The sequence below is a fragment of the Dermochelys coriacea genome, chromosome 5, assembly GCF_009764565.3.
Source record: "Dermochelys coriacea isolate rDerCor1 chromosome 5, rDerCor1.pri.v4, whole genome shotgun sequence".
Taxonomy (NCBI): Eukaryota; Metazoa; Chordata; order Testudines; family Dermochelyidae; genus Dermochelys; species Dermochelys coriacea.
The window spans coordinates 59,310,932-59,334,807 of NC_050072.1; the positions used below are offsets into that span (position 1 = coordinate 59,310,932).

At 40.5% G+C, this 23,876-nt stretch overlaps 1 long non-coding RNA gene across 3 annotated transcripts; it reads left to right on the forward strand.

The window, feature by feature from the left end:
* The first annotated feature begins 445 nt into the window (after positions 1-445).
* Positions 446-22,031, forward strand: LOC119855758. Of its 3 annotated transcripts, none has more exons than XR_005293023.2 (4): positions 446-787; positions 6,694-6,914; positions 12,008-12,152; positions 21,330-22,031. It is a non-coding gene; the product is annotated as an uncharacterized LOC119855758 (long non-coding RNA). The 3 variants fall into 3 exon arrangements; XR_006281507.1 differs by lacking the exon at positions 21,330-22,031 and adding an exon at positions 19,996-20,800; XR_005293022.1 differs by lacking the exon at positions 446-787 and adding an exon at positions 1,701-1,750.
* The last annotated feature ends 1,845 nt before the right edge of the window (positions 22,032-23,876 follow it).

A 23,876-nucleotide genomic window follows, 5' to 3' on the forward strand; every position in this document is an offset into this window, starting at 1 on the left:
AGGAAAGTAACTGCTGCAGGATATCAATGAGGCAAAGATCATAGTAGGGTTCAGCTATGGATTAGATGCTTTTATTAATAATAAATACAAGGTTACATGATTTAAGATGAAAATCTATAAGAAATAATCGTTGACTGTCATGCTTCAGGACAAAGCCAGCCATCTATGACCTGACTTTCAAAAGAGCTCAGTATTCAAAGTGTTGTGCTCTTTTGAAAATCTGATCCCTTCTTTGGTGCTGCTGATTGTGGGTGCTGAGCTTTCTTGAAAATGTAGCCACTGTGAGGGCATGTAAAGAACCCCACACTGTTAAAAGGACAATTTTGGGCCCAGGTAGCCCCACCCCTCCAGACCTGCAGAGTACGCACCAACTGGAGAGGACGTTTAAAAGGGAGCAATCCAGCTCAGTCACGGGGAGGGAGACAAACCTATCCTGAGGGCTCCTGGACAAGAGTGCTGAAGAAGCCTCCCTGGGGGGAGTAGGACTGCATGCTGGGCCTAGTGAGGCTGAAGGTTTAGTTGCCTTTTCTTTTGTTATTTTATACTGGACTTGGAGTTGTGGGGAAAAAAAGAAGGTAGGAAGAAGGAAAGGTAATTCTGTGAGCTCTCCAGGATACTGTTGAACCTCATCGGGTGCTGGGTCAGACCCCATTCAAATGGGAGGGCCTAGGTTCCCCTATCAAGTACCCTGCTGCAGAAGATTCATCAAGCACATTCCAATCTCATGCCTCCTCTGATAAGAAGACAAGAACATTGAAACCCAAAGGGAAGCTAAGCCTAGCCTCAGGTGAGGAAATTGTCAGAAAGGTGATACTGGGTGCACTACTTACTGGACCACCTGGCCCTCTCAGGACTCTGTTACAGGCACATTACTTTAAATTTCTCTCTGCATTGGGTACTAGCAACTGTCAGGTCTAAGAAACTGGATTAGATGGAGTTTTTGGCTGAACTGGTAAATCAATTCATTGTTTGTGTTTATAACAAACAAACCCCAAATTACTTTGTTCGGAGGACTATTTGGGGGTAGGTTATTAATTTTTAGATTAATATGGACTGTTCCGTCATAGTTTGCTCTTAACTGGACAAATTTGGTGAGAGGTTGTGGGGGGAAGAGAGATTCTGCACTCATGCTGCTGATGCCAGGCCAGGGTCAGTTGAATTCTTCCATGAGCCTCCTTCACTGGTGAGCAGCAACAATATAGATTGACTCTGGCTTTTTTGTTTTCTTTTATGAGCATGAAGAGGCCCCAAAACAATGAACAATTTATACCGGTGGTGGGCAACCTGTGGGCCATCAGGGTAATCCTCTGGTGGGCCACCAGACCGTTTGTTTAAATTTGCACACCTGCCTGCAGCTCCTAGTGGCCGTTTGCCCTTCCTGGCATATGTTGTCTCCGTCTCTTTTCTCCATCATTGTTCTCTTCACCGCTCAAGTGTTCTTGTATGACGTTAAAGTAGCTTTGCTGGACACAGCACTTTTCCTCCTTTCCCTGAATATGTGTCATAAATATAAAGGGAAGGGTAACCACCTTTCTGTATACAGTGCTAGAAAATCCCTCCTGGCCAGAAGCAAAATCCTTTCACCTGTAAAGGGTTAAGAAGCTACGGTAACCTCACTGGCACCTGACTCAAAATGACCAATGAGGGCACAAGATACTTTCAAATCTGGAGGGAGGGGGACAAAAAGTTTGTGTGATGGCTTTGCCGGGAACAGATCAAGGATGCAAGCCTTCCAACTCCTGTAAAGTTAGTAAGTAATCTAGCTAGAAAATGCGTTAGATTTTCTTTTGTTTTTTTTGGCTTGTGAAATTTGCTGTGCTGGAGGGAATGTGTATTCCTGTTTTTGTGTCTTTTTGTAACTTAAGGTTTTGCCTAGAGGGATTCTCTATGTTTTGAATCTGATTACCCTATTTACCATCCTGATTTTACAGAGGTGATTCTTTTACCTTTTCTTTAAAGAAAGTTATTCTTTTAAGAACCTGATTGTTTCTTTTATTGTTCTTAAGATCCAAGGGTTTGGGTCTGTGTTCACCTGTACCAATTGGTGAGGATTATCATCAAGCCTTCCCCAGGAAAGGGGGTTTAGGGCTTGGGGGGGGGGGAGAAAGACATCTTCAAGTGGTCTCTTTCCCTGTTCTTTGTTTAAATCGCTTGGTGGTGACAGTGTACCAGGTTTTTAACCTAAGCTGGTTCCCAAGGCAAGAAAGAAAATCTGTGCCTTGGGGAAGTTTTAACCTGGTAAGAATAAGCTTAGAGGGTTTTTCATGCAGGTCCCCACCTCTGTACCCGGGAGTTCAGAGTGGGGAAGGAACCTTGACAATTAAGATGTGTATAGACTCAACAATGGGCTTTTTCCTCTCCTGCACCTAGTGGGAAGGATAGTCAAAATACTTCAGAGCCCCAAGATAAGCAGAACATAGATAAAGAAAGAGTCATAAAGCTTTTTTGTTTGTTTGTTTTAAATCCCCTGTCTAAGACTACCTCTACTAGCAGTCTAGGGCTTCAGGGCTATGGCCCAGGGTTAAGACTCCAGGTTTGTCACAGGGGAGAAATATGATGGACTCTGATTTTTTCTTGTTTGTCTGTGACTCCTCCGGCTCTTGATTTTTCTGAAATGGTGATTGGTGGGTTGCTAGCCCAGTGTGGAGATGAGACCTGGGGCCAGGGGGCTAAAGAGCAAGTTCTCACTGCACTTATCCCACAGCAGCAGCTTCTGTTCTGTGGGGCTGTGTCCAGTGCCCCGCTTTGGATATTGTAATCTGTTGCAGGGGTTTGCATTGCTGCTCAGGTCTGGCCCAGGCCACCCCTTTGCCATTTTATGAGGGATGGGTGGACACATGTGCACACATCTGAACAGTGCTGTGACCCTGTGTGCCAGTCACAAGGTCCAAAGGAGGGCATGAATACAGGATGGGCTTGCCTCCCCCCCTCAATGGCCAGGAACGTCATGCTGCTGGAGACAAAGTGCTGCTGTGAGGGCTGGTGCCCGCCTTGGCAGGATGAGGAGGAGGAGGAGGAGGGCATTTTTAATCAAAAATCAGGGAGCAGTCATAGTAAAGTTAGTAACTTATGACTTACTACATTTGGCATGACTGCTCTGCGACTTTTGATTTAAAAAAATGCTATGACAAATCTGCATTTCTACCCAGGGTCAAACAGCACTTTTTGGATGATGAATAATGTAGAGGGCACTTACCTTGTTCCTCACAAATCCAAGAAACATGATGTCCTTATTTTCAATTACATATTTTCTATGCTTTGCATTAGATTTCATTTTTTCCTCTGGTACCTTCTAGTGGCATTAGTAATTTGTATCTATTACCAGGGAAAGGAAGGAATCTTTGTGACAGAATATAGCCATGGATTCATAGTCTACACACTATGGCAGTAATCCCCGTACAAGGTATAGCTGTGAGGTATCATTTAAACTCATAATTTGCTGGTCAGATTGCTTGGTACAATGTTGCCCCACATATCTTTACTCCTGAGGGAATTCTGTGCCACAAAATTAAATATGCTGTACACAATATTTTAAATTTCTGGATATTTTATTTGTCAAAACAACAAACAATATAATCACACCATTTTCAATTATTTTGGTCATTTATTTCAAAATACTTATCAGCAAATAATTGAAAATGGTGTGATTATATTGTTTGTTGTTTTGATCATTAAAATATGCAGAACTTTGCAGAATTTTAAATATTTGGTGTGGAATTCCTTCGAGTACCAGGGTTCTGTGTGGTGCAATCTAGGTACTGGCAGCTTGGTAGGGGGTCTGAGTGCAGGGGGAATCTGGATGCAAAAGGGTTCGGTGTAGGGTTCTGGGTGCAGGAGGAATGGGACTCAGCAGGTGCATCCAGGTGAAGATGGTTAAGGCTGGGGGAGGCTGAGGGAGTGGGGCCTGGTGGGGTGTGGGGGGGTCAGGGTGCAGCTGCTTGGGACTCAGTAGGGTGGGGAGCTCCTGATGCAGGGGTGGAGGCTTGGTGGGGTGGGGGTTTAGGGGGCTCAGTGTGAGGGGGTTCTGGGTGCACGGGGTTCCTGATGTGGAGGGGGCTTGGTGGGGGGGTTCCAGGTGCACAGGTGGGGGAGGGGTCATTTGTACAGAGAGCTGCTCCCCTTGTCCACCCAATCCCTGTGCATCTGGACCCCCCCGGTCCTGAACCCCCTGCTGAGCCTCACCTCCCCCAGACCTGGGAACTCCACCCCCCGACACCCTCCACGGTGCAGAGGGAAGTTTCTGGGGCTTGATCTGACCCAGCCCCGGCTACTCCGTGTAGGGAAGGGGGAGGGGGAACTCCATCTCTGTCCTCCCCCTCTCGCAGCTGGGACTAAGTCCCTGGGTGGCTGGGGCATCCCCAGACTCCCCTCCACGCAGTGATTTACCTCTTCCCCCAGCTGCCTGAACAGATGCAACGGAGCTGCTGGGGAGAGGTGAGTGAGTACAGGTGCAGCTTCTCTTTGCTTCCCCGCAGAAAACATTTCCTGCAAGGAAGCAAAGGGAATCTGCGGGGCATGGGCATTTTTCTGCTACACCGATACACCGTATCACTCAATTACTCCAGGAGTAATATTGTATATGAAATTATAAAATGTCCTATATCACACATGTTCCGAACCCCACAGTTCTGCCCAGGGCAGAAGTTGGCAAACATCTCTGTCCTAAACAAAGGAATGTGTGCTTGCCTTAATTTGCATTTAAGCAGTAAAGTCATCAAGCAAGGAAAAGGAAAGGAAAACAAAGGAAGCTCAACGAGGTGGTGTAGAGAGGGTTCCTTGGGCCTCATCCCTCTCCACGGTGACGGGGAACCACACTGCCTCCTTTAGTCCCTGCACTGGCCCCTGGGGAATCAGTCGGGCCACAGGAGTCCTGGCTCAAGCTGTCCGGCAGGGGTTGAGCAAACACAGGTAACAGTTAGCAGTTAACAGGCAGGGCAACAAGGAGTTCAAGGCTGAGACCCTCAGGCAGGGGCTGAGCAAACACAGGTGAATAGCACACCCAGCCTTCAAGCTCAGAGCAGCCTGGGAGACGGGGAGACTGCCACCCACATGTTGGGTGGCAGGGGGGACGCAGGCCCTCCCACTCCACTGCGTCCCAGCCCGAGGCCCTAGCAGCAGCCAAAGGCCCACTGTGGTGTCAGTGGGGCTCCTGGCCACAACACACTGACATGGGTTCCAGCTGTGTTGCAGCCAGACTCGGGTTGGCTGCCCCCGGGCTACGTCCCAACTCCTGCTCTGGAGGTACCTGGGTCAAGGTGGTGTCCTCAGGGGGGTTGATGACCATTGGATCCTCGGTTAGCTGGTGAGGGGTAAGCTCAGCGACTCTTCTGGGTAGCTGGAGAGGGGTAAGCTCAGCGACTCTCCCACATGCTGATCCGCGTTGAGTATCTGCCAGTCAGACTAGTCTCCAGGTCCGCCACTGGTTGCTGGAGTCTCCCTAGTGGGAGCTGGGCCAAAAGTGTCTGGCCTCTCCAACAGCTGCCTCTTGAGTGAGCTCTGGGGTTGGGGTCTTATACTTCCTGTCTGGCACCTGACCCTCTGGGGGTCAGGCTTGGAGTGCTCAGGCTCTGCCCACTCTGGTGTCCGGCAGAGCTTGTCCCTCTCTGGGGGACGGGGGGGGGGGGCAGAGAACCACACCACCTCCCTACAGGTGGGAAAAAAACAGCAGGGAATGTCCTTCCGCATAGATTTTGTCTCATGGAAATGTTTTTTTAAGTAAGGGACTGAAACTATAAAAGGGAGGAGCAAACACCTTCCCCCCCCCCTTTCTCCCTGTCCTTTGGGGACAGTGGATCTGGGATTTCTGTAAATAGTTAATGTCAGAGGCTAGATAACACAGGAGAACACTTCAAAGGTCCTCAGGGACTTAAGTGCACCTACTGTATTGTTAACCTTCAAGATGAAGACAAGGCTGGAGGAGGATGTTTGAGTGGCTAAAGAGGTTGGTGGTGTTAGGAAGCTAACACTCAGTCATCACAGACAGGCTATCTCTCGCTAGAGGCAGAGGATAACAAAGGTGACTCGCAGTCCTGGGTACCCTGAGAACTATCACAGTATAATTGTTTTAAAATCAGGCATTTTATAACATAACTTTATAGTTTTTTGCAGTTAGAAACACAACCACAGAAAAATGTAACTACTAGGACATTAAAAAAAATCAAAATATAAAAAGAAAAGGTCTGACAGTATACCATATACCAATGCAGATTGCGTGTAACAAACCGTGGATGCATGTCCAATAACATTTCAGATAACAACCACCTCCACCAAGTTCATTGGGCAGAACACCTTTCATAAAGACTGTATCATAAAATCATTTGCAGAATGAAAAATAATACCACTTAATTTCTCTTTACTTCAGCTATTAGTAAGTCAGAATAGAGATGTATTCAGCGGAGACTTGAAATGCATGAGAATCAGTGAAGTAGAGAGATACTGCAAGCCTTTTCCAGATGACAGAAGCTATAGCAGGAAAGGGTTTTACACTAATAGTGGTGAGATTGTACAGAAGGACAAAAGTTACTCAGCGCTACTCAGGCAGAGGGAAATAGAAAGAGACAAGGGTCATCAAACAAGCTGGAGCAAGTCATGAAGGATTTTAAAAATGAGGGGATTTTTAAATTGTATTCTGAAAGAAATAGGGAAGCAGTGGAGTTGCTTGACCACAAAATTACCATTCTTTCTTCTTGGTAGATATAGGAAGATGAGCAAAGACTGAGATTTGAAGAAATGGGACTTGATGGATCTGCAGTAATTAAGGAGAGAAGATGAATATATGAACAAAGACTTGAGCAGAGATGGAGTCGGGGCAGTGGCATATGTTGGCTTTATTATAGGCCGATGTAGGAGGTTCAGAATCAAGTATAATGCTAATTTTACAGAGAACAGAGCCAAATGGAATATCTCAGAGCCAGGTGAAATTTTTTGAATGAAAAGATTTTTTTTAATTGAAAAATGGTCTTTTGTTAAATGATTTTTTTTCTGTAAAGTTGTTGACATTGTCAAAACTTCTCTTCACTGTGTGAAACATGTAATGCTATTCTGGTGGCTTTTATATGTTTATCAAAGGATTATTGAAAAATTTCTCTTTAAATTTATGGTCAGTAAATGAAATATGTTAAGTTTTGGTTTAAAAAAACTTGTCTGGAGAATTCATAAAAACAAGTCCCATCCCCCAAAATAGTCCAATTTTGAGCCTTTTAAAATGAAAGTAATTATAATTATAATTTAATTATAATTTTCAAAATAACCACATCAAAATATTTGTTTTGGGGGGAAAAATTGTTTGTGTGTGGGAAATACAAAAATGAGTGGGAGGGGAAGAGAAAATAATACCAAATTTTCACATAGTTTTTCTTCATTTTTTGACAAATCCTATCAGTGTTGATTGAAAAAGGTAATAGTTTTGCTGCAATATACTTGGGCATCTGTAAGGCATTTGACTTTGTATCATGTGATGTTTTAATTTGAAAACTAGAGCAAAACAAAATCAACCTGGCACACAATAAATGGATTAAAAATGGGCCAATGTATAGGTCTTAAAATGTAATTATAATCCCTGAGACGGTATATTTCTTGGGGGGTCCTGCAGGGAGCGGTTCTGAGTCCTATGCTAGTCAACTTTTTTTTTTTTTTTTTTAAATCAGTGACCTGGAAAAAAAACATAAATTCATTACCGATAAAGTTTACTGAGGAAACACAGATTGGGGGAGTGGTAAATAATGAAGAGCACAGGTCACTAATATAGAGTGATTTGACTTGCTTGATAAAATGTGTGTTAATGCAGCCAAATGTAAAGTCATACATCTAGGAACAAAGAATGTAGGCCATATTAACAGGATGGAGGACTCTAATATGGGGGCTCTAACAGTGACTCTGAAAGAGACTTGGATAATCAGTGAAACATGAGCTCCCAAGGCAATGCTGTGGCCAAAAGTGATAATGCAATTCTTGGATGTATAAACAGGGGAATCTTGAGTAGGAGTAGAGAGGTTATTTTACTTCTGTTTTGGTCACTGGTGTGATCAGTGCTGGAATACCAAGTCCAGTTCTGATGTTGACAATTCAAAAAGAGTGTTGAAAAATTGAGGGTTCAGAGAAGAGCCAAGAGAATTGTTAAATGAGTGGAAAACATGGCTAATAATGAAAAACTCAAGGAGACCAATTTGTTTAATTTAATAAAGAGAAGGTTAAGGGGGGAGGGGGTTTGATTATCCTTTATTAGTTCCCATATGGGGAACAAATATTTGAAAAATGGGGATCTTCAATCTAGCAGATAAAAGTGTAACATGATCCAATGGCTGGAAGCTGAAGCTAGACGTATTGAGTCTAGAAATAAGGCATACATTTTTAATAGCGAAGCTAATTAACTATTGGAATAATTTACTAACTATTCTCTATCACTAATAATTTTTAAATAAAGTTTGGATGTTTTACTAAGAGACATATTGTGGTTCAAACAGGAATTAATTTAGGAAAATTCTGTGCAACACTGGCCATAGAAGGTCAGATTACATGATCACAGTGGTTTTTTCTAGTTTTATTATTTAATCTCAGTATAGAAAGAATAAAGAAAAATATTTATCTTAAGAGGAATAATTTAAAATACACTGGAGGAAGTTGAGATTAAGCCAAAATTTGTTTTGCCAAGGGCTGGGGGGTGAACTACTTTGAGGGGGGAAAAATACTCTTGAACTGTAGTCTTATTTTTTTATTTTTATTTTTTTTTTTTTTGAGATTCAGATATCAAAGATACCCATTCCTTCACCCTGAGGGGGATGAGGATTGCCTGCATTTTCCCCTGCACCCAGCTATTCTTACTTGCTGTGGCAATTCTGGCTAGGCATTGCTCATACACAGTGGCATGATGCCACACTCCACGATCCTTGGGTAGCAGCTCTGAAAGCTTCTTTGCGTCCTTCTTCTTCATGGTGTGGCTGCTTAACTCATTTTTTCCTTCTGCTTCTCTGAAGGCTAGCCATTTGTCCTAGTGCAGTATCTTCTGGGGGAGAGGCTGGATTTTTCCCATCCCACATTTTGCTGCCATGGAACCCAATTGTACTCCACAAAATCCCACTCGCTCACTGCTTCCAGCCCTTTAGAACTCACTCTGTAGGTAGAATACACACAGGACACAAGTATTCTAAACTCCTCATTCACACACAGTAACAGGAACCCCTCTTGTTTAGCATGGTGTAGTCTGAACTCCTTCCACTCCAGAGAGTAACTGCAGAAAGTATGTTGTGGTTGGGGGAGAGGATAGGATATGTTTGGAGCAGGACAGTGTATACCTCAAAGCATTTAGCTCTGGAGCCAAAAACTGTTTAGCAGTTAAATAATACTCAAAGCTGACTGAAAATTTTCTGCTGGCACAGTTTTCTGTAGGAAAATGCTGATTCGATGAAATTGAAAAGTTTAATGGGAACATCATTTTTTGTCAAATGTTGATGAAATATTATTGAAGTGCTTCATTTCAACTTGATTGTTTTGAATGTCATTAAATTCAAAAAAGAAATGCATCCGATGAAGTGAGCTGTAGCTCACGAAAGCTTATGCTCTAATAAATTTGTTAGTCTCTAAGGTGCCACAAGTACTCCTTTTCTTTTTGCGAATACAGACTAACACGGCTGCTACTCTGAAACCTGTGATTAAATTCAAAGTGGCAGTTCATTAGTTAGGCCCAGGTAGGAGTTCCTTCTGAGGCCTCAGTCAGGAAGCCCTAGAACAGAGGAATGTCCTGAGGGGAGAGACCCTGGTGGAGACCTGGATTGAAAGGTCCAGTGGTCTCTTCCGGAGAGCAAAGGCTCACTGAGGGAGAAACCAATCCAAAGGTTGAGCACTCACAGGAAGGGGCCTGAAGTAGCCCAGGAAAATAAACTGGGTGTGGGAGCCACTGGGGAGCTACTAGGGACTGGCTCAAGCAAAGAGTGAGGCATTGTTGGGCAAAGACTGACATCCAGATGAACGCACGGCAGTAGCCCAAGATCCAAGCATAGAATTCAGCCTGAGAGTGTTATACCAATAAAAAATAAAAACCAGCAGGATCTTATTAAAGGGGATAAGACAAAATGGCACATTTATTGTGAATACTAAAAGAATCATAGTAGGCAGTCAGTTATAGCTATAACATTTCATTCAGTTTCACATTTATTCACACGTTTGTTCATTCACACACACACACACACACACACACACACACAGGTTCTGCAGCTGCTGTATAGTTACTAGTCCTGAATGTAGCTTGAGTTCATGGCTTGGGTTCGTAGCTTGTGGCCGCTAACTGGCCAGGAAAGCCGGGCACAAAGAAGAGCTGGGTCTCTGTTGACATGCACCGATGCCCTTCCATGTTGGCAGCAGAATGTTACCCTTCAAAGTCTTCCATCTCACCCATTCTTTTTGTAGGCTTTAGTTTGAATCCAGAGTCTATTGGTCTTGCTGTTTCACACTGCCTCTGGGTCAGGTGTGACTGATCACCTGTCAATTGCAGACATGACTTTCAGCCTAGGACCTGGCTTTGATGTTTCTTCAATTGTACTTTTGTTCTTTTCTTTTGAGGGTGGAGTCCTCTTATTTTGTCAGGGCTGTTGTCCGCATCTTCAGCAGTTGGGTGTTTACACTTTATTTCATTAGGACAGGCTGGGGCTGGAAGTTGATTCCATCATCCATACATACCTCATTCACACATCTAAACTAATAAGATTACAGCAGGGTTTTGCAAAAATGAAGGTTGCAGTAAGCTTTTACAAAATGAAGTGAGCATTTTAAAATGGAGTTTGGGACAAGTTAAAATGGAGTTTGAGTTACAACATGGAGAAGTGTAAGGAATGGCAAATAGTGAACAGAAGTTACAATGTTGAAACAGTGTAAGTTTCAGCGATTTAAGCAGCAATTGGATTGAAAGTGAAACTCAATTAGCCAGTTATTGGGGTAACCGGTTTTATGAACGAATGCTGTTTCATTCATAAAACTTTACTTATGAAGTTATATTAATAAAGTAAACAATTAAAAACAATTTCATTGATCAGTTCTACAACAGTGCTCTGGGGCTAGTGGGGCGAAACATAAAACTGATTAACCCAGAGGTGGAGAGCTTCTGTTGCAGTAGCTGATTGAAGTTTTGGCTTGTTTTCATGTTGTCCTCCATTAAATAAATGAGACTCTCTAAAGAGAATGTTCTTTAGTACTAGACAGCCTGCTTAGACTTGTTTATAATCGGGGTGAGGGGAAACTGAGGCAGGAGCTCACCTGTGGCTCCACGTCTGTAGGGCATATTTGGGGTGCCCTTATGCCATTACAATCAATTTCCTGTGGAACAATAATTTGAGGTTTTGGCCAGCTTTACGCAGCAGCTTATTTAAAATTAACAAATTGAATTTAACAGTGTAATGTTCATAAAAGATGTGTATTGATTATCATACAGACTGAAATCCTTTGTCTGTTCTCAGAATAGTTAATGGCACACCCCACATCTACCAATTTTCTGTGGTATTTCAGCTGCATAGTTCCAGCTTTTTGAAAGAGATTATTTTTGCTAATAGGTTATGTAGGAGGGTCCATTTTGCTCTATTTCAGATGCAGAATATTGCCATACACACACTTCCTCCCCTCATTCCTTTTACTGTAGTAAATCAATACTAAGTAGTTAACATTAGATTCCATTTAATAGTTGGATTAACTAGAACATTCTTTAAGGGCTTTCTTTCTGTATATTTCACATATCAAGCCCTTGATACATCATTTAATAGGTATATACACTAACTGCTTTGGGGTGAGCTCCTGGGTTTAAAAGTAAATTACAGTAAATCACAAATAATTGGTATTCACTCAGATAGCAATTTCACACAGTGGCTTATCCCTGTGACGCTTCCCAAAGGGTTTTGAGTACCTCAGAATATTTATCCCATCAAGTTCATGCAAACTATTTAAAATGACTCAATTTGTAGCTGTTAAGTATTGTGACAAGCTATGATTTTTCTCTGCAATTTTTTTATTTTTAATATTTCCCAAGAGAACAAAGCAGACTGAAATGCCTTTGAGTTTAAGGAAAGGTGGATTTTTATGAACTGACCAAAGAATGGTTTCTGAAGATGGGCTGCTTGAACTCAAGTGACGTTAATAGGTTTCAACAGCACCTCCATAGTGGCTTTAAACAAGTGAGTATGAATGGGTCTTACAGTGTTGTACATGACTGTTTTTAAAGTTCATATGAAAACATTTTTTCCATGTTGTTTTAGTCTCATACATTTCTTTAGTACTGTACTGTTTTTCCATACTCCATCGTTCACAGTAGTAAAATAATTGCCCAAGCCTAGCTTATATTGAAAAGCTTCTGTGGAAGCAATAAAAAATGATGGCCCTTGAAAATTTTATATATATATATATATATATATATATATATATATATATATATATGCACACACCACACACACACACACACACAGGGTGTAGAAATAGAGGCATATAAACCTTACTGATTTTGGTTTAAATTTTGTTTTTAGGATTCACAGCCTTTAGGTTTGCTTAGAGCAGTGGTTCCCAAACTTGTTCCGCCGCTTGTGCAGGGAAAGCCCCTGGTGGGCTGCACCGCTTTGTTTACCTGCCACGTCCATAGGTTTGATCAATCGCTGCTCCCAGTGGCCGCGGTTCGCTAGTCCAGGCCAATGGGAGCTGCTGGAAGCGGCGGCCAGTATGTCCCTTGGAGCTGCGATCGGCCGAACCTGTGGACGTGGCAGATAAACAAACCCGCGCGGCCCGCCAGGGGCTTTCCCCGCACAAGTGGCGGAACAAGTTTAGGAACCACTGGCTTAGAGAGTTGGTTAATACAAACCTGAAATACCAATTTGAGCCCATGCAAAACTAATTGATTTCATATGAAGGTGAAGTTGAGGAGGGCCTGTCCTTCTTTTCTCTGCCCTACTCCACAAAAGACCCATGCTCTTTACATTTTATGTAGTCTTCTGGGTGTAGCCTGAAGCCACTGCCACCTATTCTTATCCATGTCTTTAGAGAACAGTTGGCTGGACTGCTTCATACCCTGTGATCTTCAGAGGGCATCACGTGATGGCTTTCCACAATACCCTGGCTTTTTTCAGAGAAGTTGCCTGGCATAGCTCTACATACATGCAGTAGTTTGTTATTCAGTGGGTGCTCCAAGTTCCAGTACTTGCTTATTTTCTCTTTAATTTATATCACCACTGAATTTGGCCAGTGTCATCTGAATAGGTTATTTTACTTGTTCCATATTTTTATTTTCCTCCTACCAAGTCAAACAATAACAATTACTCTTTCATTTAGCAGAACAGGCTAACAAAGATAAATTTTGTCACCTCCACTTATCTTGTACAGGGATATATTTTGCTGGCTTTGACAATATGGTTTATTTGCATGGGATTAGTATCACAGAGTAATGTATTAAGTGGATATAAAAATGTCCTGGTATTTCTCTTGCCAATATTCTGGCCTCCTCTAAGTTATCATTGCTTTTAATAAACAAAGGATGCTGTTATAAACACTCTGTGAATGGTCTTGCATTCTGACACATTTGAAGATTGAAAGATCCCTCCTGGCGCTTACTGTAGCTGTGCTTGATAGAAATCTGGGACTCCTTTCCTTTACTACTCGGTGGGAGTGTGACTGTGTAACTTGTCTCCAGTCTATATCACCAGGGAGTTCTGGCATCTTTCCAGCATCTTCAACATTTGTATAATGTTCCGCTGCAGGAGTTCATCTTTTATCTACAGCTCAGGCACTTTCTTCTTGCTACCCTATAAGATTATCTCCTACCAGTGGCGACAGACCTTGAATCTCTTTTCCTCAGATTAAAATCTGTAAAAGGATTTTTTTAAAAACATTCCTGCTGATTCATTGTAATGAGTCTCCCATTCTTGAAAGATTTAAAAAAATCACTGGGAATTAAATTCCAAAGTAGGTTTTCTGTTGTTAGAAAAACAAATATATCATTTTGCAGCAGTCTCTTGGAATCCCAAATCTTACCAATAGTTTAATGGAAGATTTTGTTCATATTTTCTTTGCCCTGACCCTTGCTAGCACTATATCAAAATTGCATTTACAAAGGATGTTCCCTGTGCCCAGTGATCTGGGAATTATCCTGGAACTTCAACTTTGGCGTGGCACAGGGGTGTTTTCACAGTTGCCCTAAGGAGGTATACCAATGTATATGACAAAACTTCTGTCTTTTTCATTCCATCTTTAAAGGATTCTTTCCCAATACTGGTGTTTAATGGATTGATCCAGGAGCCGAATTTTCCATTTTTAGCTTTCAGTTTTGGGCAATTTAGCAAATGTTACTGATGGGCTACATAGACACTATTCAGGCTAAATTTTGTGGTACTTATTCAGGTAAAATATCCCCCCCCCCATTCACACCCAACAGAAGGCTTTGTTTCCATGGATTTGTAGACAGGAGTTTTAACTGAGTAAGGACTGTACAATTTGGCCATTTGTTGTCTATTTCTCAAGTACAGTTCTTTTGCTGAAACTTCTAAATTTCTGCTTTTAGTCATTGTTTCTCTTGTGCCTTTGGGTTGTGTGTTTTGTGCAGACCATACACTCTCTTTAAAAAAACAAAAAACAAAAAAAAAAAAAACAACCCTGATAGAATTCTTAAAGGCATGTAGAAAGGGGTGCTTTATTACTTGTATTTTTTTTATTTAATGTTCATGTTTTTAGAAAACAAAATGAATACTAAATGTAGTTCAATAACTTAAATTAATAAATGACAGTGGTGTAATTACATAGTTTTCATAGAATACTTAGTTACTTAGCAGAAAGCACAATCATGAATTTCGCTAGCTACAGTGCCATGGATCTAACTGACCTCGATTCTGGTGGAGGGTTCAGAGGTGGAAAACCCAGCAGAGGGGAGGTTGCAGTGGTGGGAAATAGTCCAACCTCCCCTTCACTGATTGATAGGCCCAGAGGGGGCTGTGATCCTTGATAACTTGTTTACTTCTTGCTAACAAGATAGATCTATGGGAAAAATAGCTTCCAAGTTCTTCAATACTGCCAAAGAGATTTCTCTATATGCTATTTTATGGGATAGGCAAATTTGGTCCCCAGTTTGTGAAGTTACTTAAGTATGTATCTAACTCCAAGTAATCTTGAGTTCAGTGGGACTAATCATGGTCAAAGTTAAGCACCTCCTTAAGTTTCTTCGTGAATTGGGTCCTGGGTAAGCCCACTGATGTTCACAAGCAGCTGAAGTGTAGTTATTTCCACCTTCCCCAACTCTTCTTTAGTTTGTAGGTGAGAAGAAAAACATATTTTAGCCCTTCTAAATTTAGCTAATTCATTAAGATGAGTAATTTGAGTTTCCATTAGTCTTAAGTACCTGCTTGAGGTAATCTAGGTGATTGTCTTAGCCAGTAATGGTCCAGCCCTTATATTTCAAAATATATTTCACATTTTACAGCAGTTTTGGTTTTCAGCAAACTAGGTAGAAGACTGAAGAACAGGCTTTATCCTGATAGAAGTAGCAAATGATCATATGTTTGTTTTAGTTGGTGATACTTTAACATTTGCAAGGAATGATTTTGAGCTGAGACAAGCTTTTGCACAAATTCTGCTGACTCAATCTGATGGACTGACTATCTGACTCATCACGTAGACTTTCTGCCTCGGTACTATAAAGGTTTTGGTTTGAATCCATATTACATAGGGGGGACATATGCATGAATGCAGACATATCGTCACACATGAATGCAGGGTATGTTCAGACACTATTGGAGAAGTCCATTCTTGTGTATGGACACCATCTGAGAGAGACAACAGAGAGCTCACTGCTTGGCATTATAAAGGTTTATTTTTCAGTAATATCTCCTTTTCATAGTCCCTTGGAGACCTGTAGAGTTCTTTATCTCCCCTGGACTCGTAATTTATAACAAGCTGTCATAAGATCCGATCTACAAGGAAGCTTTTAGTTCCTACTCAAATTTGATTATATTATAGTTTGAGAGCAATGATGGGGTCTTGCTTTGAACTCTTGCAGTAAATAGACCTGAAAAAAACTCACTAATTAGTTTTTTTTTCTTATAACATTAGCTAGTGGATTAGGGGTTCAATCCTTCAAATTACTGAGGACTCCTACAAATTGCTAAGCACTCTCTACTCCCACAGACTTCAGTGGGAGTTGAGGGTGCTCAGTGCTCACATCATGTTGAACTGAGCCCTATAAGAGTAATAGGCTCTAGTTATAGACTAGCCTTTCCTCTGGATTACAGTTAACTCTGTTGCTGCAGCTCACCAGACAGGATTCTTCCTTTCTTTAATCTGAAATTGCCACTGACTTTCAAATGCATTTTGAAATTAATGGCATACATTAGACACACTGATATGCTGACAATATTTTTAATAAGGGGCACCCACAAACTGGTCCCTTATTAAACCCTGGGTACCAGACCTGCAGCTCCTTGAAGACAGAAGAGTGAAATAATCAGAGAATCTCATAATCAGGGGAAAAGACATTGCCACTTGGCCAACAAACTTGTGTCCAGAGCTAGTGTGGAAATATTTTTTCTGAAAAAAATTTAAAAGATAAAGAAAAGTTTGTTTTTTTGGCAATGTGTTTGGTTGTTGGAAAATAAAAAAAACAACAACAAACTTTCTTGGTTTTGGGGAAAAACTTGTTTTCTCAAAAAGCCACTTTTTTGCCAAGTTTTGAAGAGAAAATTTCAACAGCTCTATTAATATTATGCTGCACTTGGTAGAAATGTTTGTACTTCGTGCCAGACGACTGTAATGAGGATATTGACAGCATAGGACAATGTTTAACTTGTTTAGTTTAAGTGGTCGGTGGAGCTAACCGTTTTTTAAAGGGATGTTGTGTTATCTTCCTCAAAAAAAATATTGAAAATAACTGCTTATCTGTTCCATGTGGTCCATGCTATAGTTAAAAATATCTCTCCTGAAGTATTATTAGCCCCAAAGCTAAGTAATCTCCTGCATTAGTAGTGTCTGGAGAGGATGAAGTGCTGTAGAGAAAAATTGTACCAAATTTCCCTTCCATTTGATGGCAGAATTTTAACAGGGGGCTTCCAGAAGCCTTTCTGTCCATCACTGATAAAACATTTTTTTCATCTTTCTAATTAAATATATTGGGCCAGGTGCTCAGTGGGTGTAAACTGGCATAACTCCATTTAAGTTAATGGAGCTACACTGATTTACACCCATTGATGATCTGGCCTCCTTGCCTGTTTTGTAACAAGACCCAAGTAAATAATGCAAAAAAAAAAATCTATAAATGTTAATTTTAAATTGATATAAGTTTCACTTGTTTTGTGTTTCAATTATGAGAACATTCTCATGATTGAGTTTTGTTGGCAAAAAGCAAAGGAAAGTGAATATCAATCGTTTATACAGTAACTCCTCACTTAACGTTATGGTTATGTTCCTGAAAAATGCAACTTTAAGTGAAACGATGTTAAACGAATCCAGTTTTCCTATAAGATTTAATGTAAATGCAGGGGGTTAGGTCCCAAGGAAATTTTTTTTGAGCAGACAAAAGGCATTATATACTGTACAGTACTATACTATATAGTGGTTGAGAAGTGCCCATAGCTTATCCCACACAGGCACAGCCCGCTGCAGGCAAAGATACTAGGAAGCACCTTCGCAGCAGCAGTGGCAGCTTACCCGGAGAAGAACAGGCACTGACTTTGCTGGGGGATGCTCCAGGCCCACTTCTTCCCACCCCCACTCCACCTACTCTCCGGAGCATGTCACATCCTTGCTCCTTCCCCGCCGCCAGAAAGTCCTAAGTGGGGGAAGCACTGGGAGGAAGGATGCGGAGAAGAGGAACGTGTGCAATGCTCCCTTGTAAAGTCGCTGCTCTTCCACAAAATCTTACATGCAGTGTACAGAGCAGGCAGCCAACCGATGTTATAAGGGAGCATTGCACAACTTTAAACGAGCATGTTCCTTAATTGAGCAGTGACTTTGAAACAATGTTAAGTGGGAGGATGTTAAATGAGGAGTTACTGCGTGAGTATTCATAGAAACTGGATATTAAGAACATAAAAATGGCCATATGGGTCAGACCAAAGATCCATCTAGCCCAGTATCCTGTCTTCCGACAGCGGCCAATGCCAGGTGCCCCAGAGGGAATGAACAGAACAGGTAATCATTAAGTGATCCATCCCCTGTCACCCATTCCCAGCTTCTGGCAAACAGCCTAAGGACACCATCCCAGCCCATCCTGACTAATAGCTATTGACGGACCAATCCTCCATGAACTTATCTAGTTCTTTTTTTAACCCTGTTATATCGTTTGTGCACATGCACATTTATTTTGAAAGTGCTTGCATCCTTGTTAAGTTATCAAGAGAAACCATATCATGTCCTTTGTCTGAGCAATCGGAGTTCAACAGTACAACTTTTTAATATCTGGTTTCAGAGTAGCAGCCGTGTTAGTCTGTATTCTCAAAAAGAAAAGGAGTACTTGTGGCACCTTAGGACATTTGTGATCAGCTTGTAAATATTTCATGAAGAGAAAGATGCTAAATATTGATTAAATGTATTCACTCAGCTCCATTTGTAAAATAACCTGTGGCAGGAGTGTAGAGATTTTTGTAGAAGACTATAATGTAGAGACAATCTCTCATAAGGGACAGTATTATGAACATAGAAATTTGGAGACCTGTCCTGGAGGTGGGAGTTGGGAACACTGCATGGCTGCATATTTTAAAAGTTTTTTATTCCTTTCTCATTCATTTGGTTTGTTATTTAATGAACACCAAGATCATTACGGCAGAAAAGTTTGTTTCACACAGAGGTCCTGATACAATGGAAAGATCTATGGAAAGATTCCCGTTGACTTCAAGGAATACTAAATCCTAAATCAGGCCCATAGTCAGTTTTCAACAGGATAATATGTACAGTATAAAAGTGTAATGACAAATATGAAGGCAGAGAGGAAAACCATTGCTATTTTAAACAAGTGGCTGTGTTTAGGTAATGCAGAGTGATAAATTTAGTCAATATTCAATATTTAGATTTTAATCAATATTCGAACATTAAGTCTTAAATGGAAAACGGTGAGGGACAGACTTCTAAAGCAGGATGCAAAATGACCTCTGCTACAGAGGGTTACTCCCATCACACTTCCAATCCCTCAGATTTATCAGTTTGGGAAGTTGCTCATCTATCAGTTTATATGTGCGAATGTCTGCCTGTACAAACAATTGCAGGGTGTTTATTCCTTTTGACTTGCATCTTAAAAATGTACCTTTCATTTTCTGAATGACTGAAGACACTAACTTTAACCAAATATAAAAAGACTTCTCCTTTGAGTATTTTTTAAAAAAATCTCATCACGCCTATCTAATTAAATGTATCAGATGACTTCTGAGCATAGAGGTTTTTAAGAGCTAATTGAAAAAAAAACATCTGTGGACATAGATTTGGCAAAGAAACCATTGTTTCCATCTGTGGAATGATTTGAAGGCTGATAGAGTACTTGTGACACTTGAAGGTTACCCCTGCATTCATTGTTTTTTGCACTGACACATAGTAAGTGTCCCACTGACAGTGCATATATCAATTTATAGATGCACTTTTCAGCAGAACTAATAATCTTATTAGCTTTCCACAAGATAATCAGTATCACAGTGAGTAATGCATGAATTTTATGACATTGCTGGATTTCTATCTGTCTTGGGAGCTACAGGCTGTATGCATGTGGTAATGCATGCATCACCACATAATGACTAATGAGGCAAGGTAAAGAAATCGAAAATCTTTTCATTCCCTCAACATGCAGCTGGTGTATGATGCCAGATGTAAAATCATTGATGTATTTGCCAAGTTCCCAGAATCATGTCATGATTTATTCAAACTCAGACAATAAGGATTAGGTCAATCTTTTGAAGATGGTCAAATTCAAGGAGACTGGCTAATAGATAAGTAGGAGCATTTCTTGTAAATAAAACATTGAATATGTATTAAATATGAGAGTATTATTTACATCTTGCCTTTTTTTAGGTCACAGTGGTTCTTCTCTGAAGAAATGGCTAATGACTGCAGTTCTTAATCCCCAAACTCCAACAGAATTACTTTATAATGAGGCACATAAATTTACTAGACCTATAATCGAAAGAACCTTTGGTCTTCTAAGAAATAATACAGATGCCTAGAGAAATTATATAAAATCACTCCTTGAATGTTTGTGAAGGTTTTTTTCTGGGTGTTGCATATAACAAAATGACACTGTCCGATGTATAAATTTCTCAAGGAGAGAATGAGATCAATGTATCAAACCACAAATATATGGTCAAATAATTAAATGGAGTCCATTTGTAGTATGAATTTTCTGTTAATTTGTGTTAATTTGTGAATGGCAAGGAAAATGCCTGGTGGATTGGGCCCTTTTGTTGTTAGAGCATAATACCTGATGTATACATTTTTCATCTTTCATTTGTACACTATTTATGAGTGTTCCTCTTTGGACTTATTTGCTCAGGTTATGTCATTTCTGAACTCTAAAGCCAAGCGCTTTATAAAACCAATGCACTTGCATTTGATTTGCTGAAATTTGAAGAAAATATCTTTTTTGAATGAGAGAGATGTCTTGACAAATCATGTGACAGGTTGCTAGCTAGGAGACAAATTTATTTCATCTCTAGTGATTAAAGTGCACAGAAAATTTTTCAGGGAGACAAAGATGTTTGATTTCTTTCATCTCCTCTTCCTTGTGTGGAGTGGGAATTTACTGGGCTTCCCCTGAGGTGGATGCCACGAAATTCTTACAGGGCAGCATAAGGGGGCTGCAATGCTTGTAAGCATGGCTCTGTAACAGCACTCTCATTTTGTGATGATCCAAAATCCTAGTGAAAAAGTGGATTTGAGGAGGGTTGGGGGGTCTGATCACTATAGTTAGTAAGACTCCATGGTAATATTTGTAAGATTAGGGGTTAGTGCCATGCCATTTGCCAAATTCCAACTCAGATAATTACTGTGCCTTTTAAAATTTCTCCCATAGCTTTGTGTGTATTGCACTAACGTTTAGAGATCTCAGTGGAAATTGAGGAATCATGACAGGTGGTGTAAACACTTGGTAAGAGTTAATCCCTGTCCTGAAGAGTTGTCTGTGTAACTAGGCAAGACAAATAGTAGGGTAGAGGTCCTCTTCAGAAGAAATGTGTATAATTTCCTGAGTCTGAGACCTTAAGTGACTTATTCAAGGTCATAGAGGAAGCCTTTGGCAGAGGCTTCCCCCACTCTCAGTCATGTTCATATAATTCGTTTTATTTTTGCTTCACAAACAGTTTTTTTTCGCTATTTGTTGTTTTTTTTTCTCATTAGTACCCTGATTTAAGTTTCAGATGTCCAGCCATCTGAAATGGAAGCACCATCTGACTTTGCTGGCCAGTCATTCACCATGAATAATGAACAGCAAACAAGGAAAGAGAAGCTTGTGAACACCTTGTAGGCTGAAATGTGTTTGCATAATTACTGAATACTTATGAATGAGAACTGCATTAGCAAAAATCAAGATTGGTTTGTGAACAATCTGTAAACGGAAAAAAAGACTCGTGCTCTAATTTTATTTGCAATGAACTCAGCCTCATTCTGTGAACCCAAGATACAGATGGAGAGGTTTGCAAAATCTCAGTCAGGATCATTCATCTGTGATGAAAAAAAATCTTTTACATTGCCCTGGAATTTTTCTTGACTAGGTGTGATTGCATGGAACATTTTATAGTGTGAAATGTAGTCATTTTCAGCTTGGTATAAACTAGGGAAGCACTTTGTTTGAACTCTGTTGCTGTTATAAAAATGTTTAATTAACCTTTTTAGTTAATGTCAATATGTTTTTATTACATTCTTCAGCTTCCCCTGGTGACTAGTGAAAATTCTTGATTTCCTTTACCAAAGAGACTTAGTGTTGCATCCTGAATATGGTAGCTGACTTTTAGGGTTGCTACCTGCCTTGTTGTAGACAAGAATTTTTGACTTCTTTAGCAATATGGCAGTCTACAATGGTTCTGCTGTTTTTAAATAGAGGCTGATCTGACCCATAGCTAGAAATAATATCTCCCACACTGCGGGGCCTGTTGCCTACCTTGCTCCAGTCACTAAACACAGATTAGCAGAGTATTAATCCAACCAGCCCATCTCTTATAAGGCCTGATCTAAAGTCCATTGAAGTCAATGGAAAGATTCTTACTGACATCTGTGGGCTTTGAATTGAGCCAACAGTGAAGTGGTTTGCAGCAGCTTCTGTTTCTCCTTCCCCCGCCCCCCTGCCCAAGTGCACCCAAAAGAAGTCACAGGAGCTAGATTCTGCCTCCTTAAACTCAGATGTATTCATGGAAATGTATTGTAGACTTCTGTACTAGGCCAGCTTCATCTTCATCTCTTTAGTTTTAGGGACGAAAGAACAGTTTTCTGCTTACAAAAGGGATTTGATTTATTTGTAGAAGCTTTGGATTCTTGCAGAATGTTTTGGGGTTGATTTGCAATTGTGGAGTTATCTGCTGCTCCGTCATGCTCACCTTTGCCCCAGTGCTGTAAACACGCTAAGTGTTTCTTCATCTTTGGCTAGACTACTGTGGCCTTGATGTCTACATGTAACTGAAAAAAGATCACATTGCTATCTACCAGTCAAGTGGCAGAAGACATAGGAGCCTGCAACAGAATTGCAGAACTCATAATTTTTTCTGAATAGAGTCCTAAGGGATCAACTTTGATTTCTTATAAGAACACTATTAAATGCTTTAGGCATTAAATTTAACATATTTTAATCTGTACACTCCAGAAGGAAATTTGTTCCATTTATTCCAGCATACTGTAATATGTTTGTTTGGTTTTAAACCAAGCCTTCCGGGGCTGAATAATTAAAAACAAATGATGAGAGGGACTTAAGGATGCAGTGGACTATTATAATGATATGGATTGTTTCACTTCTAGGTCACTATTTCAAATCAGCCAAGACTGGTAGTGGCCAAACGTCATTGCCATTTGATGGTTGTTTAAAATCAAGGTCCAATGCCGCAAAAAACACAATTAGCAACCTTCCTGAGAATTTCAGCAGAGAACCTAAGGCTGGAACAGTGAATGGACTCCTCTCTCAGCCCTAAATGGGATCCTTTAAGGTCATATTTGAGGTGTACTGTAGTTTGGATGGGAAGCTTGTGCTTCAGCCTGTGTTTGCATCCACTATTTGGATTAATACAGACATTCAGTCTCCAGGGCAATGAATCTGGCATCTTTCATAAGCACTGAAATCACTAAAAGGAGAAAGGGGGCAAAAAAAGGGAAAAATCTTCACAAAAGCAAAATTTGACAAGCATCATCCACAATCAGAAATTCATGTACAAATGCGTTCATACATATAGAATTTAGTGAAAGTGCTGTTTGCAATGCCAAACATTTTTAAAGCAAAACAAGGATAAATATAATCTTTGCCCCAATACTCTAGAGTAAAGAGAACATTCATACAGGCAAGTACAGCTTTAAAGGTAGGATACATTTCAGGACCTAACAATGTACATTACAATGTTATTTTAATTTAAAAGAACATATTGAAGCCAGGTACAATGCGTTTCTAGAAACATCTGAGGACAAGTTGATAAAACTGAATAAGTTATCTATATAGGCTTTTTTAGATCTGTATAGTTGCTACAAAATCTGTATTTCCCCCCCCCACTCAGATCGCTATGAGAAAACAATGTTGTTTTTTCATGTCTCTGTTAAATATTGTATCTTATTAGTTTTCCTTTCGGTATTCATATTTGCATGGAATATGCAATGTAGAATTGTCTGATGCCATTAATTATATCTGTAGGCACAAACAAAGTTGCAAGTGATTAGAAACAGAAGTGAGGTTACTACATAGTTACTCCTAATTATTAAAAATGTTT